At 51.8% G+C, this 15,427-nt stretch overlaps 1 protein-coding gene across 6 annotated transcripts in view; it reads left to right on the top strand.

The window, feature by feature from the left end:
* The window catches only part of TTC7B (tetratricopeptide repeat domain 7B), a 266,980-nt gene that overhangs the window by 190,554 nt on the left and 60,999 nt on the right, over positions 1-15,427 (top strand). The gene's annotated exons all lie outside the window — the stretch shown is intronic.

Genomic DNA, 15,427 nt, shown 5'->3' with positions numbered 1-15,427 from the left:
TATCAAATACATGGGTTTTTTAACTAATCTTTTGTCAATGGTCTTTTAACTTCATTGAATTGTGTTCAGAGACTGTAATCTATATACATTTGAAATTTATTAAGACTTATATTATGGCCCAGCATGTGGTCACTTCTGATAAATATTTCACGTGTGCTTGAAAAGACTGTTTCTTGCCTTTGGGGATAAATTTTACTTTTATATATAAGGTTGAGCTGTCAACTGTGTTTTTCAGATCTTATTTACTCTTATTAATTTATTTTGTCTACTTCATCTATCAATTATTGAGCAGAGGTATGTTAAAACTAACTCTGATGGTAGATCATACTATTTCACCACATAGTTATAGCAATTTTTGTTTTATATATTTTAAAGCTGTTTTCTTAGGTACGCTTAAATTTTAAATTGCTATGTGTGTTAGTGGTTCAGTTCTGTCCAGCTCTTTGTGACCCCCTGGACTGTAGCCCACCAGCCTCCTCTGTCCGTGGAATTCTCCAGGCAAGAATACTGGAGGGGGTAGCCATTCTCTTCTCCTGGGGATCTTCCTGACCCAAGGATTGAACCCAGGTCCCCTGCATTGCAGGCAGATTCTTTACCATCTGAACCACCAGGGAAGCCACAGAAATTGCTATGTATTCCTTGTAAATTCTACCTTCTATCAATATGTAAGAAATTGCATAATTATTTTCACCATACATCCACTTACAAATATCCATATATATATATATATATATACACACACACACACACACACACACACACACACATACACACATACAATTTGTGTGTGTGTACTTGGAATATCTTTTTCCATTCTAACTTTGAACTTCTTATATTCTTATATTGTAGAGGCACTCAGAACTCATTACATATAGCTATTTCTTTTAAACTCAGGCTGACAGTGTATATGGACCGTCTAGTTCAATTCCATTTACTGTAAATAGTGACATATTTGTATTAATGTCTCCCCCTTCATTTGTATTTTCTATTTGTCCTGCTCTTTTTTCGCATCTAATCCTCTCCCACCCTCTTATAGATCGGTTATGTTTTTATTACATATTTTTCCTTACTAATTTGGAAACGAAACATTCTGTTTTGATTGTTGTGGTTCAGTGATGATCCTGGAGGTTTTACTGAGGGTCTGTGGCTGGCAAGCTCTCAGCCTATGTGCAAAACTGTGTCTGGCCTTTCTCTCAAAGGAGATTTTCAAACCAGACCTATGATTCCAGGCTCGTGTTTCCTCACAGCTGAGTGATCCTGCTGCTTCTGTCAGTGTTGAGAAGTTCAGCCTTGGTGCGTTCTAATGTAGACCTCAGCGCACCCGAGATGTTTAGTCTGCTGTCGTGGCCGCCGTTGCTGACCCACGGCACTTTCACCATGACACGACTAGGAGGGAATCCTGCTCGGGACTTCTCAACTGTGAATTGGTCTTTTCTGTGCCGTTTATTGTTCGTAGAAAATTCTCAGGCATCATTTCTTCTAGTATTTCTTCTTCTATAGCTGGGATTTTGTTTAGTTTTCTTAGGTTGTTTTAGTTTAGGATTTTGCTTTTCTATTTAGTCAGATAAGTTCTGCCTTTTGTCTCAAGTATTTGTCCCTTTCACATTTAATATAATCAAAGATGGTTGGATGTATGTCTGTCGTTTCTGTATGTGTCTTGTCTTCTTTGTTTGTTTCTCTAATACTGCCTTTCTCTTCTGTTGAAAACTTGTTTTCTCAAAGCCTTTAACTATTAAATGCCTAAAGAAAAGGATGGAAAATTATCATTTGCTGATTATATATTAAAAGTCTCTAACACAGTGTATGTTTTTCCTGAAAAAAAAAATTTAACCAAATACACATTTTTATATTGTGTTCATTGATTCTGATGAAGATTCACTGTCTTTTGTACTTGGTATAAGAGTCCCTGTTGTTCTTTTAAAATACAGCTTGGCAAAGATTTCCTAATTGATTAATATATTTTGCTTAGTAATTTTCCTTATTGGTCCAAGAATGTAGAAGTCGATGCCAGCTGATGCTGGAAACACTTCTCTCTTCTGAAGACAGCGTGAAGACCACACCAGGGTGTGGTCAGGCCCTCGCAGACTTGGTGCTTCTGCCTGGGATTATTCATTTTTAGATAAAATACCGCAGTGAGAGCTGACAGTCTGTTACTTTGGTCTTTGGGAAATACATCAGAGAGTATCGCGCCAGTGGCGGATTTGAGAACTTTAGAGTGACTGAGTGTTATTCTAACCCAGCCCACCTTCTGATGGCTCCTAACTGTACCCAGCCACTCCCAGGTACAGTTTCGTGTCCTGACAAGCTGCGATTATACAGCTTTCCTAATTACAGATTTTCAGTCGATCTGAACTTTACTATTTCCTACTTAAATAGAGCACACGAGGGTCCTTATTCCCAGACTCTCAGAGCCGTCATCAAATCAGCAGCACACGTCACATGTTACCCAAAGCACAGAAAGGAGCCCTTGAAACCAGTCAAAGGTAAAAGTACAATCGGGGCCCTTACGGTGTTTTCTGGTCCATGGCTTTGATATGTCAGATGTTGAAATAATCCTCAAGTGCCCAGCCTGAAAGACAAGCTCTTTTTCTGCATATGGTCTACTCTCATACATATGGAAGCGGATTTTGTTAGATAATCATGTTTCTTTTTACACCTGTAGGAGCTAGCTATGTGGAAACGTATATAACTTCCACTCACTCACCCCTTTGTGCACTGATTCAGCAGTGATGATCTCCGGCCATCACTGCTCTGTACACGGGCATGCGTGCTCAGTTGCTCGGTTGTATGTCTTCACCAGGCTCCTCTGTCCGTGGGATCCTCCAGGCAGGAATACTGGAGTGGGTTGCCTCTTCTTCCTCCAGGGGATCTTCCCAACCCAGGCATCAAACCTGTGTCACTTACGTCTCCTGCATTGGCCGGCAGGTTCTAGCACCACCTGGGAAGCCCATTTGGTATACAGGCAACGCCTATGAGCACTTCACACACTTTAAACTACTTTAGTCATCACAAGAGTACCAGAGGTTGATAGTATTATCATCCTCATTTTGCAGATAAGGCACAGAGGGGTTAAGTGGTTTGTCCGAGATAAGGCATCTCCGAGGTGTCAGAGTCGTGCTTTGAGCTCCGGCAGCCTGGCCTCAGCCTCTGTGCTTGCGCCTGGGAGACTGTGCTGCCCGCACATTCCAGTTGCCGTGGGAGGTGCAGGAGAGGCTGCCACGGACAACAAAGACGGCTCATGTTCCCTCCAAGCCAGCAATCCCTGTGAGCAGGATTTCACCCTCTCTCCTCTGTTAATCTCTTCAACAAACCAGAAAACATGATGAAGACCATCCTTTTCTTGAGTGGAGTATACATCTGGTTTAAAACAAGTCATTACTTGGCAAGTAAGACTACGCCTTCTCACTCTGTCTCACTTCACACACACTTTCAGAGAAACTCAATTTTAAGTTGAAATATCGTATTGAGTAATGTTTTGAGGTAGTGATTACTGAGAGGCCAGGTGTTATGGGCTATTTTTATGTCTGAGCTGAGTGATGGGGTAATGAACATGTCCATTAAATCTGTATTTGATGGAAAGTTGGAACACAAGGAAAGAGGCTGTTGATCCTGTTAAACTGGAGAAATGACCCATGGAAGGACGTCTGGGAGGGATGAGTGCACGGTAACTCACTGTTACCCCTCAGTAACTGATGATGCCCCTTCTTCAGAAACAAGCTGGGGGACCTTTGCACAAAGGGTAGTGGGTGGCTGCCTAAAAGATACCACAGATCAAAGTGGAGCAGAGTCAGTGCTGCAGTAGCCTGCTTAAAATCAGACTTCCATAACGACAACAACAAAAACTCAAAAAAAAAAAAGAAAAAGAACAAAGGACTTGAATAGACCTTTCTCCAAAGCAGATATTCATGTGGCCAATGAGTCCATGGAAATATTCTTAGCATCACTAATCACTAGGGAAACCAAATCAAAACCACAATGAGATGCCATTAGGATGGCTATTATTTAAAACAACAACAGCAGCAGATAGAAACAAGTGTTGGAGAGGGTGTGGAGAAGCCAGAACTCTTGTGCTGTGCTGGTGGGAATGTAAAATGTGCAGCTGCTGTGGAAAATAGTATGGCAGTTCCTCAAAATAACAAAAATAGATTATTGTATGATCCAGCAATTCTACTTCTGGGTAAATACTCAAAAGAATTGAAAGGAACAGAGGTTTTACACTCATGTTCATAATAGCACTATTCATAAGATGCAAAAGGTAGAAATCACCCAAGTGTCCATGGATGGATGGATAGATAAGCAAATGTGCTCCATATACAATGGAATATGATTCAGTTTTCAAAAAGGAAGGAAATTCTAAAAAAAAAAAATAAAGGAGGAAATCTGAAATATGCTATGAAATATGCCACAACATGGATGAAACTTGAGGATGTTATGCTATTAAAATAAATCAGTCACAAAAGGACAAGTACTGTTTGATTAGTGGTGTATGTGAGACTTGGGCTGTAAAGAAGGCTGAGCGCCAAAGAACTGATGCCTTTGAACTGTGGTGCTGAAGACGACTCTTGAGAGTCCCTTGGTCTGCAAGGAGATCACACCAGTCCATCTTAAAGGAGACCAACCCTGAATATTCACTGGAAAAAAAAGAAAAAAAAAATTCACTGGAAGGACTGATGCTGAAACTGAAGCTCCTGATACTTTGGCCACCTGATGCGAACAACTGACTCGTTGGAAAAGACCCTGATGCTGGGAAAGATGGAAGGCAGGAGGAGAAGGGGATGACAGAGGATGAGATGGTTGGAGGGCATCACTGACTCAGTGGACATGGGCTTGGGCAAACTCTGGGAGTTGGTGATGGACAGGGAGGCCTGGCGTGCTGCAGTCCACGGGGTCGCAAAGAGTCGGACAGATTTGACAACTGAACAGCAGCGGCAGTGAAGGGTGGTGTTGGGGGGGCAGCTTTCTGCCGATCTGTGCCCGCAGAGCCAAGGCCGCGGGGGTCCCCCCACACAGCTCACAGCGTGAGGCCCGGGGCCACTGTGGCGCGCTGAGCGCTTCGGAACACCGACCACCACCCGTGCTGCTCGGGAGCCGCAGCCCCAGGCCTCCCTGGGCACCTGGGGGACGGGCAGAGCCGAACCATACCTCCTGATGTGCTGAGAGAGGGTGAGGGCAAAGCGCCCCGGAGTCAGGGAGCGGTGCTGTGCGAGGACCCGGCCCCGCGCGGCCTCTGAGCGCCCGCTCCACCGCGCCCGCAGCGCCAGCCCGCGTCGGGCACCGCGCGCCGCCCCCGCTCGGCTCCGTCCTGACTCCGGGTGGAGCCGCTGCGCGTCGGTCACAGAGCTTCAGGGCTTCCTGAGAGTCCGTGTCTCAGCGGCCGCGCCCCCTTCCCTCCGGGTCTGGGCGATCGCAGGGTCCCCGTGCTTTCAGCGTCCGCCTTTATCCCTGCAGGGGCCCGCACCCTCAGATGTGGGGCCAGGCGGAGACCCCGGCCGTGGCAGCCGAGTCAGAAGTAAAGATGAAGGGGCTCCGACCCTGCTCCGCCGCCGGGACACAGGTCCGCGCTCCGCTCAGGGCGCCGAGACGCGGCGTGTCGCCGGCGATGGGCGGATCGGCTCGGTTCGCCCGCCCGGAGTTATAGGCAGCCAGTGGTGGCCGTGGTTCAGAGAGAATGGAGTCTTTAATTTTAGAGCTGGGGTCGTTACATGGGAAAGCGTGGTTTCCGTAGCAGACGGCTCTCCAGGCCCCAGGCCGCGGCTCACCGGCTCGCTCCGCAGCCCCAGGGCGGCTCCCGGGCCTCCTGCGTCCCTGCACCCCCTCCGCCCCGGTTCCCCCGGGCAGACGGTGCGGGGGGCCGTCCTGACCGCTGCCCTGAGGATGGCACCGAAGGACACCGCCCGTCGCGAGCCCGTCACTCGCAGGAGCGGCTCTCCCAGGTCTGCGTGGCGTGATGCGCACGTGTTCTCGCTCAGGCCGTCCCGGGCATTTCTGAGGTTCCAGGACCCTAATCGGAGTTGAGATTAGTAGCTAAAATGGGAGCAAAAAATGAGCCAGACCGGGGTTTCTCAGGGTGATTTATTGCCGCTAAATATGTCAGTTGTTTGTTCTAAAAATATCGCGAGGAGGATGGGGGAGTATCCAGATTGTTGACACTTCGACTGCAAGGCGCAGCAGAGTGCAACCGATACGGGGCCCAGCGGGAGGCCCTGCCCGTCCGGGGAGGAGGCCGGCGGCCATCCGCGGCGCGGGCCCTTGAAGCCGGGCGTCCGCCCGCGGGGCTTTGGCCAAACAGACGTGGTGTCCGTGCTCCCGGAGCCAGCAGGCCCGGGGAGCCTGGGCGGGGGAGGCAGGCCGGCGGGGGAGCCCTGTGCGGGGTCTCCTTCCCCGGCCGCCGCGGGCTGAGCGTGGTCGCATTTCCAGAACTTCCTCAGTGGTAGAGACTCCCAGCGAAGTTGGGCAATGAGCCCCCTGGGCCAGCGGCTCTTCGTTGCCAGGGACACTGCTCTCGTGATTAGAGCCACGATCTTCAAACCTCCCTTTGTGGTTCTGTTAGCCAGCAGAGCTGGCGTCCACCAGGGGCTCGGGCTCTGGGGAGCTTGCGGACCACAGGTGTCCGTCTGGTAGCCACGGGCAGACTTCTGTTAGCACATCCCAGAAATGTCTGGATTGGATTAGCTTTGGGGTGGGCAGGCATGACTCCAAAGAGACCTTGAAGCCAGCTCCTGCTTACTTGCCTGGTTCAGGAAGACGTTTGCGTTTTCCAGCCCCGGGGCAGACGCCCTGGGCAGACTCCGCGCCCTCCTGTGGGTGACAACGATGGCGGTGCTCCCTGGCCAGCTCAGCAGGGCCCTTGTTGTTTAGCGGCGCAGTCCTGTCCGCCTCTGTGCGACCCACGGACCGCAGCCCACCAGGCTCCTCTGTCCTTGGCAGTTTCCAGGCAAGGATACTGGAGTGGGTTGCCGTCTCCTATAGCACAGCCAGCAGAAAGGCACCCAGAGAATCTCTCTAAAAGGAGAGGAAGGCTCAAGGCGACAGGTGGGGGTCGCCCTTCATTTATGAGCTTAATATAAGTGGTTGATCAGAATGGCCACTGAAGTTAAGAATAAAATACCTTCAAAATTCTTACTGGAATGAAATAAACACAGAATTGCCTAAGTGTAGGGACTATGGGGAGTGTTTTCCTAGAGGTCTTTAAAAAAAAAATCAGACCATTGAAAGTAAAAATGGAGAGTTATGAAGTAGAGTGGTGCTTTTTGAACTTAAATTTGCACACACATCACCTAGGAATCTTGTTACATGAAGACTCTAGTTCATCGGGTCTAGTGCCTGCTCTGTCACTTCAGTCTTGTCTGAATTTTTGACCCCATGGACTATAGTCCAGCAGATTCTTCAGTCTATGGGATTCTCCAGGCACGAACACTGGAGTGGATTGCAATTCCTTCTCCACAGGATCTTCCCAATCCAGGGATCGAACCCAGGTCTTGTGGATTGCAGGCAGATTCTTTACTGTCTGAGCCACCAGGGAAACCCCGATTGAGCCTAGAGTGGATGAATTTTCTGCATTTCTCACAGGTTCCCAGGGAATGCAGAAGGTGCCTGCCCTGACCACATTCTTGAGTAGCAAAGCGTTCACTGCAGGACTCAAGTTCTTTCCCAGGTTTGGGTTAATTGGAAAAAGCTATATATATATATATATATATATTTTTTTTTTTTTTTCTTTTTCTAATAGTCGATGAACAGATGTCATACAGCGATTAGGTGAGTCAGGTGATGAAGGAAACTGTGTTTCCTGTGATAGCTGAGCAGACAGATCATTCACCCAGATGATGTTTGTTGGACGCTCTCCGTGAATGATTTGTCCCCAAGCAGTGTCTGATGGCTCAGGGAAGCCATCACGTGAGTGGTGACCGCCTCCTCCCCCTGTCCTCAGAGGGCCCTCGGGGTCCTCGGGTCCGGGAGCGTCAGCCCTGGGCCTGCGCAGCTGGTCGCCCACCGTCCCGGCGCGCCTGGGGGTGGCTGAGCCCGTGGAGACGCGCAGGCCAGGTGGCCCGGGGACCCTCCGGCGGCGGCGAGTCAGCCCGGGTCAGAGGTCTTGCAGAGAACACCCCGTCCCGGGATCGGCCTGCTGCGGAAATCCAGCGGGAGAGCCAGGGCTCCGAGACCAGCGGGCCGTCAGAAATGCGGGCGGGGAGGAGCGGAGATGGATTTCCTCCACCAAAGCCAGCCTGGGACCGGAGGGCGGCGGCCGCCCCGGTGCTGGAGGGCTGGTCGGCGGTGTCTGATGACCGGGAGGGGCCCGCTCAGCGCTCGGACTCCGTCCGGCTGATGCCTCACCGGCGTCGGGTTTCCGCCCTCCGCCTCACCGCGTGCTCCCGGCGCCTCGCTCGGCTTCTCTCCCGCCTGCTCCGTGGCTGCCCAGCCGTCTTCCCAACGTCAGGCTGCGTCTCAGCGCACCTGCCTCCTCCCACCGCTGCCGGCTCTGCTTCTCTTGCGCCCGGTGGCGCTCCCCGCAGGTGTTTGGCAGCCGATCCCCGCCAGCCCTCGGCTCAGCCCCCGGGAGAGAGAGATGGGGGCGGCGTTCGAGGTCCCCTGGCCCCTGCCCCGCTTGGGCGAACACCACAGGCGTTTTCTGCACAGCTGTTTTGCATCCCAGCCGACGTTCAGCAGATAAACAAAGACAGGTCCCTGGCAGGCCGAGCCGAGAGCAGCAAACAGATCAGCGTGAAATACCAGACGTTCAGGCTTCCCGGGATGCTCTTTCTGAATCAGCTGCGCTGAGCACAGCCTTTTACAGATCTGCTGATTAGTGAGGGTTTTGTTTATTAATATGTGCGCTTTTTATGCTGTCAAGATTGGAGGGAATTTATTACTATAGTATTTCTCTAAACTTTCCTAATTTATTGTCATTGACAGTTCTTCATTAGAAAGCTTAGTGAGGCATACTAGATTTCAGATTTAGCAATATCTCCCCTTTTCTCTTTTGCTCAGGTCCCAGCCTTATATCCCAGACGCCAGACCCCATCCTTTGAGCACACGGGGACACTTCTCCCTTGCCTTGAGATGGTCCATCTGCCTGCCTGGAAGGCCTCTCCCCAGAGCACATCCCACCCTAACTAGAAAAGTCCCGCTTGGTTGTCCTCCATGGCCCCCCAGGAAGACCCCGTTCCTTCCTTTTGCACTGCCAAATAACCTTGTCCATATGTCTATGTGTGTTTATCACATATCCTGTGTATAGAACACTAGACTGTGAGCTTTTGGTGAGGGGAGAAATACCACGTCTGACTCCTCTTTGTGACCTCAAGGGCATATTAGGCACTTTTTAAAATGACTGACAAAAAGATGAACAAATTCGTTATCAGGCACATTGACCACTTTATAGATCTGTTGTTCAGTTGCTCAGTTGTGTCCAACTGTTTGTGACTCCACGGACTGCAGCACGCCAGGCTTCCCTGTCTTTCACTGTCTTCTGGAGTTTACTCTAATTCATGTCCACTGAGTCGATGATGCCATCCAGCCATCTCATCCTCTGTCTCCCCCTTTTCCTCTTGCCTTCAATGTTTCCCAGTATCAGAGTCTTTTCCAATGAGTCAGCTCTTCACATCAGGTGGCCAAAGTATTGGACTTTCAGCTTCAACATCAGTCCTTCCAATGAACACCCAGGACTGATCTCCTTTAGGATGGACTGGTTGGATCTCCTTGCAGTCCAAGGGACTCTCAAGAGTCTTCTCCAACACCACAGTTCAAAAGCATCAATTCTTTGGTGCTCAGCTTTCTTTATAGTCCAACTCTCACATCCATACATGACCACTGGAAAAACCATAGCCTTGACGAGATGGGCCTTTGTCAGCGAAGTGATGTCTTTTTTTTTTTTTGATGTCTTTTTAATACACTGTCTATGTTTATGAGTAAACAGATGAAAAGAAATATGCAAATGAGATGAGGAAGGAGCTAGCTGCTGCCTGGGGAGCAGATCAGGAATGTCAGACAGAGGGACTTGCATGGGCGTTGGGGAGGAGACCTGCAGGCAGGCAGAGGACACAGGCAGGGAGGAGGAGGGCCTGTGAGAGGTCATGTCTGGGATGCATGGGCGTGGGGCCCAGGGTGAAGCTAAGCCAGAGGGCGTGCTAGAGGTGCGGTGTCCAGGAGTGAGGAAATCTTCCCGAGGGTGAGATTAGGGATTAAACCTGGCCCTGGTACATTGCCCAAGGCGCCGATGAGAAGTCACTCTGCCACAGACCCCAGAGCTCCACCAGGGGCCCACTTCTTCTCTCTGAGCTCTACACTAAGCCAGAGAGTTATTTCAAGAGCTACTCTGGGATTCTCAAAAAATTCCAAAAATAGGGTAAAATATTATTTCTAGTAGTTTTAATGAAAAGTAAAAACCTTGATTAACTGTGTCCTTCAAATGTCTAGAGTTTTATATGCACCTAACTTTTGAGGGAAGAAGCAAGTCACAAAAAGCAGAAGCAAATGTAATCATTTCTTTCCGAATCACACATGATGCATCCTAGGAACAACACTTCTGCAGCCCCAACTCCTCTTTTCCTGCAGCCCTGCGCAAATCTCAGGGCTTCCTGGGTCGGGAAGATCCCCTGGAGAAGGAAATGGCAACCCACTCCAGTGTTCTTGTCTAGAGTTCCGTGGACAGAGGCGCCGGGAGAGCTGCAGTCCACGGGGTCACAGAGAGGTGGACCCAGCTGAGCGACTGACGCACGCACGCAATCTGTGCCTAGGCCAGTCTCACCTCATGTTTGTGGCAAGCCTTTTCACTGACTGCACTATGTATTCCCTGAGGGCGAGGAGCTGTATTTTATGCCTCTTTCTCTTCCTCACAGTATCTAACAGAGATCTTCGCACATTTTACCTCCGCATGCCTGCTCAGTTGTGTCCGATTCTTTGTGACCCCACGGACTGTAGCCCGCCAGGCTCCTCTGTCTAGGGGATTCTCCAGGCAAGAGTACAGGAGTAAGGTGCCATTTCCTCCTCCAGGGGAACTTCCTGACCCAGAGATCAAACCCACGCCTCCTGTGTCTCCTGCATTGTAGGTGGAGTTTTTACCACTTGCACATTTTAGGGTTTCAAATATTTAACAGTGGATTAGAAAATGCTACATATCTTCATTAGTGTCAGTAGTATGTTTAGAATATTTTAAGTCATTCTCTGTGTTTCTTGTTCTGCGCTTTGGAGTCAAGTGGGTTTGGGTTTACATTTCTGGTCTGCCAGGAACCAGCTGTGTGAACTCGGGCGGAAGACTTAGCTTTCGGCCTGACTTGCAGAGATGTTGTAAGAATTGCTGATTACATGTTTACAGTGTCTGGCAGCCACTGTGGTTATTTTTATTATTTCACTTGTCTTGAAAGCAGAAGCTTCCTGGCTTATAGCTCATTATTCCACAGCGGAGAGCTCTTATATTTTCTGGAATTGCATTTCCATTTGGGACTTTAAGCTTCTGTTTACTTATGGCTGGCTTCAGTGGTTGGGGGGCAAGGAGGTCTGACCTGAACCTTGAAAGATAAGTAGAGGAGGCTTAAAAAGCAGAAACGGATGGAAAAGCAGTTGCAGACAGAAGGAGCAGCACGCACACAGACTCAGGGGCGCGAGGAGGGTGACCTCGGAGAAGTCGCTCGTGACTGGGATGGGGGTGCCCCTGGTGGGGGGTGCACATGGGCAGGAGCCCGGCCCTCAGAGGCATGGCCCGAGATGCATGCTAGATTTGGGCTCCAGGACCATCGTCAGATGGGTATTGTAGGGAAGTTCTAGTCTTCATTAATTTCCTGTAAGGATTCTAGGAGTCTCTGAACAAAAAGTTTTTAAATTAGATTAATGAACTTTGAGTCAGGTGTAGGGGACAGGAAGAGACCATTTTCCCAGCATGTGATATCTGACTCTACTTGGAGAAGCAACCCACTGGGCCGTGGTTGGACTGGGGTGTGTGTAGCCTCCATCGCATCCACAGCTCAGCGCGCTGAGACAGCCGGGGCTGGTCGGTCCCGGGACTTCTGCCTCAGGGTCTCCTCCATAGGTGGGATCCACGGCCTCTTGGGACATCAACCGCAGCCCATGAATGCCAGCCGCTGCGTGTGTCTCTTCCGTCTGTCCTAGTGGAACGTGCCCCCAGCCAGGTGTTTTCAACAGCCCTGAGATGCATGAGCGCTCGGCGAAAAGGGTGCCAGGCGTCCCGGGGTCTGTTCTGGCTTTGTTCGCTGCCGCACCAGCCAGGCCCAGGGCCCGGTCTCTGGGGCCCGGCCTCTGTCCCTGCCTCTGCCTGCCTTCAAGGGCGGGCCAGACTCAGGGTTCGCGGACGTCTGCCATTGTGCTGGACGCGCCTGACAGTGGCCGAGTGGCTCTGGCCCCCCCGTCCCCGGGTCCCCCCTGTCCCCGGGCTCCCCCGTCCCCAGGCCCCCCCGTCCCCCAGGTCCCCCGTCCCCAGGACCCCCCGTCCCCCATCACCCCGTCCCCCCATCCCCCGGCCCCCCCTGTCCCCAGGCCCCCCTGGCCCCCAGGCCCCCCAGGTCCCCGGCCCCGGCCCCCGTCCCCCCGGCCCCCCTGTCCCCAGGCCCCCCCGGCCCCCAGGCCCCCCGGCCCCGGCCCCCGTCCCCCCGGCCCCCCTGTCCCCAGGCCCCCCATCCCCCGGCCCCTCTGCCGCCCCAGCTTCTCCTTCATGCTCCTCTCCTTTCCTCCACGTCCAGGTGCCTTTCCCATCACTTGGGCTCAGCAGTTATACTGTTGTTCTTCCTGTTGGGTTCTCTGAAATCCAGCTCACACCTTTTCAACTCCACATCCTGAATCAAGTGTTTGAAAGCTGTTATTTCATGTTAATTAGAAGTTCTTTTTCCGCCAAGAAGCCTTGCACAGAACTCCTCTCCCAAGCTGCGGCCTGGAGTCAGCTCTGGCATCCTGTGCAGTTACAGGGCCGTGACAACTGCTCTCAGAGCCCAGCTGCTTGCTGGGCGGGGGACCTTCCCCCCAAGCCTGTGCCCCGTGGGCAGGCCCGCTTAGAGCCTGGCTCACTCAGAGGACCCACGTGGTCCCGGCGGGGTGGCCCACTGGCCCAAACGGCTTGGTGCCCAACCATCACCCGTGAGGCCTGGCGTCCAAGCAGCTCTCCCCACATGCTGACAGGGGACCACTCAGCGGCCCTGCTTCCTCTGTTACGCGTCTCCCAGGTGATCTGTGTTTGCTGGAAGACTCTGCTGGAAACATGGGCTTCCCCGGGGGCTCAGCGGTAAAGAATCGCCTGCCATGCAGGAGACCAGGCTTCCATCCCTGGGTGGGGAAGGTCCCCTGGAGGAGGGCGAGGCAACCCACTCCAGTACCCTTGCCTGGAGGGTCCCGTGGGCAGAGGAGCCTGGCGGGCTCTAGTCCATGGGGTTGCAAAGAGTCAGACACGACTGAGTGACTCACATTTTCACCTTCACTTTTAACACTTTCTGGTGAAAAAGTACTCCCACTGCCTTCTAGGCTCATGAAGACACGCGTGAAGTCAACTTCTGCCTCCTTAAAAACCCCTCAAGACAGCCTGAGTAGCTGCCGTTCCCTGCAGGCAGTCCTGGAAAGGCCTCCGGGAGTGTCACTTCTTGAGGTGTTTTTGAGCCGAAGCCAAGCCCTGTTCCGAGTCTGGCCTCACTCTCTCTGCTCGCCCGCTGGTGGGCCAGGCCCCCCCAGCGTTCCCTGGCCTGCTGTTCTTCCCCCCAGCTTCTGCAGCCCCGGGCTTGAGGCGCCGCAGCCCGGACCCCCGGGGGCCGCCAGCGCCTGCTCGGGCATCCAGGGTCCGTTCAGAGGGAGGGGATGGTGCCTCTAAGGACCAGCCTTATTCCGCCTCTCATAGGGAAAAGAGACTGTCCTCCTCAGAAGTGCCTGCCTTCAAATGCATGGTCCGTACTGAGGAATCCTCCTATAGATCTAACTTTAATCACTAGAAGCGTTTTCTTCATCTTCTGTGATTTAGAGAGAAAATGCTGATTTGAAGCCCGTTGACCTCACGGTGCTACGCACTGTGGAAGGGAGGCCAGAGAGAGACATTAGGATTTCTTGTTGAAGGGAGATAAAGCCCACCGACCGAGAAGGTCCTTACAACGGTGATACTGAGATGCTCCGTAAAGGGCCGAGCGAGGACACACGGAAGACTTTACAAGCGGGGGCTCCTCCCTGTCTCTGTCGTCTTTTCATTAACAACAAACACCATCTCACAAGGACTGGTGGCGCTAGTGGTAAAGAACCCACCTGCCAATGCAGGAGATGCAAGAGACGCAGGTGTGATCCCTGGATCGGGACGATCCCCTGGAGGAGGAAATGGCAATGCATTCCAGGATTCTTGCCTAGAAAACCCCATGAACCAAGGAGCCTGCGGGCTACAGTCCACGGGGTCGCAGTGAGTCGGACAGGACTGAAGTGACTTAGCACGCCTATGGTGCAGACGGAGTGAAGATAAAGGCGTGATTAAGTGGTGTCCGTGGGAGGCTTGTTTGATGAGATGGGGTTTTAGCTGAATTTACGAGGAATCAACGAGAGACGTGGATTAGTAGAGACTAAGATTGAGACATGTATTCTTAGAGTTATGATAAAAACACAGACCTTGGTGAGTTACCTGGGGCTTCCCAGGTGGCTCAGGGGTAAAAGAATCCGCCAGCAACGCAGGAGACAGGAGTTCAATCCCTGGGTTGGAAAGATCTCTTGGAGAAGGAAATGGCAGTCCATTAAAGTATTCATGCCTGAAAAATCCCATGGAGAGAGGAGCCTGGCAGGCTCCGGTCCATCAGCAGACGCGCCTGAGCGCACACGCGTGCTCTCCACAGTGAACTGCGTTGCGAGGAGTAAAGAGCGCAGCGGAAAAGTCGGCACCAGGTGGGATGGTGACATAGGGCGGCCAGTGGGCAGAGTCTTAGAGGACTCGATAAGGAATTGTGACTTGTCATTACAGTCGGTGAGGAATCATTGTAGTTTCTTGAGCTGGGAATGAGAATGATTTTTAGCTATGATTTGTTTATATATGATTTCTCAGAGCCAGGAAAGTGAGAGGACAGACAACCGTCAGGACGGAATCTGGGTTCAGGCTTCACCAGGGCAGTGGTGATGAGCCCAGGCACCCAGGGAGCTGATGCCAGAGGAAGCAGCAGACGGTGCACGCAGAGAAACTCTGAGAGGCCAGGAAGGGGAGGAGGGGCTACACCGGGTGCCCTGGACGGAGCCCTGGGCAGCGCCAGAAGCGGGGAGAGAGAGTCAGCGCTTGTGGCTGACTTGGTGAAGTCCTCGCCCCTTCAGAGCAGGGCTGGAGCGACCGCAGAGGGGAAGGCCTTAGCCCAAGCCCCGCTTTCCATGAGCCCTCGGTCCAAGCTGTCATCTCCTCCATGCAATGACGATCACTGTGTAAGGTTACTGATAGGTATTTATATCAACTGAGTCACATCGCGTGTAGTTTTGTAAATAAATC

This window comes from Muntiacus reevesi, chromosome 7 (genome assembly GCF_963930625.1).
Source record: "Muntiacus reevesi chromosome 7, mMunRee1.1, whole genome shotgun sequence".
NCBI classification, from domain to species: domain Eukaryota; kingdom Metazoa; phylum Chordata; class Mammalia; order Artiodactyla; family Cervidae; genus Muntiacus; species Muntiacus reevesi.
The sequence above is the reverse complement of the archived record's forward strand: the minus strand, read 5'-3'. Positions and strand labels throughout refer to the sequence as shown.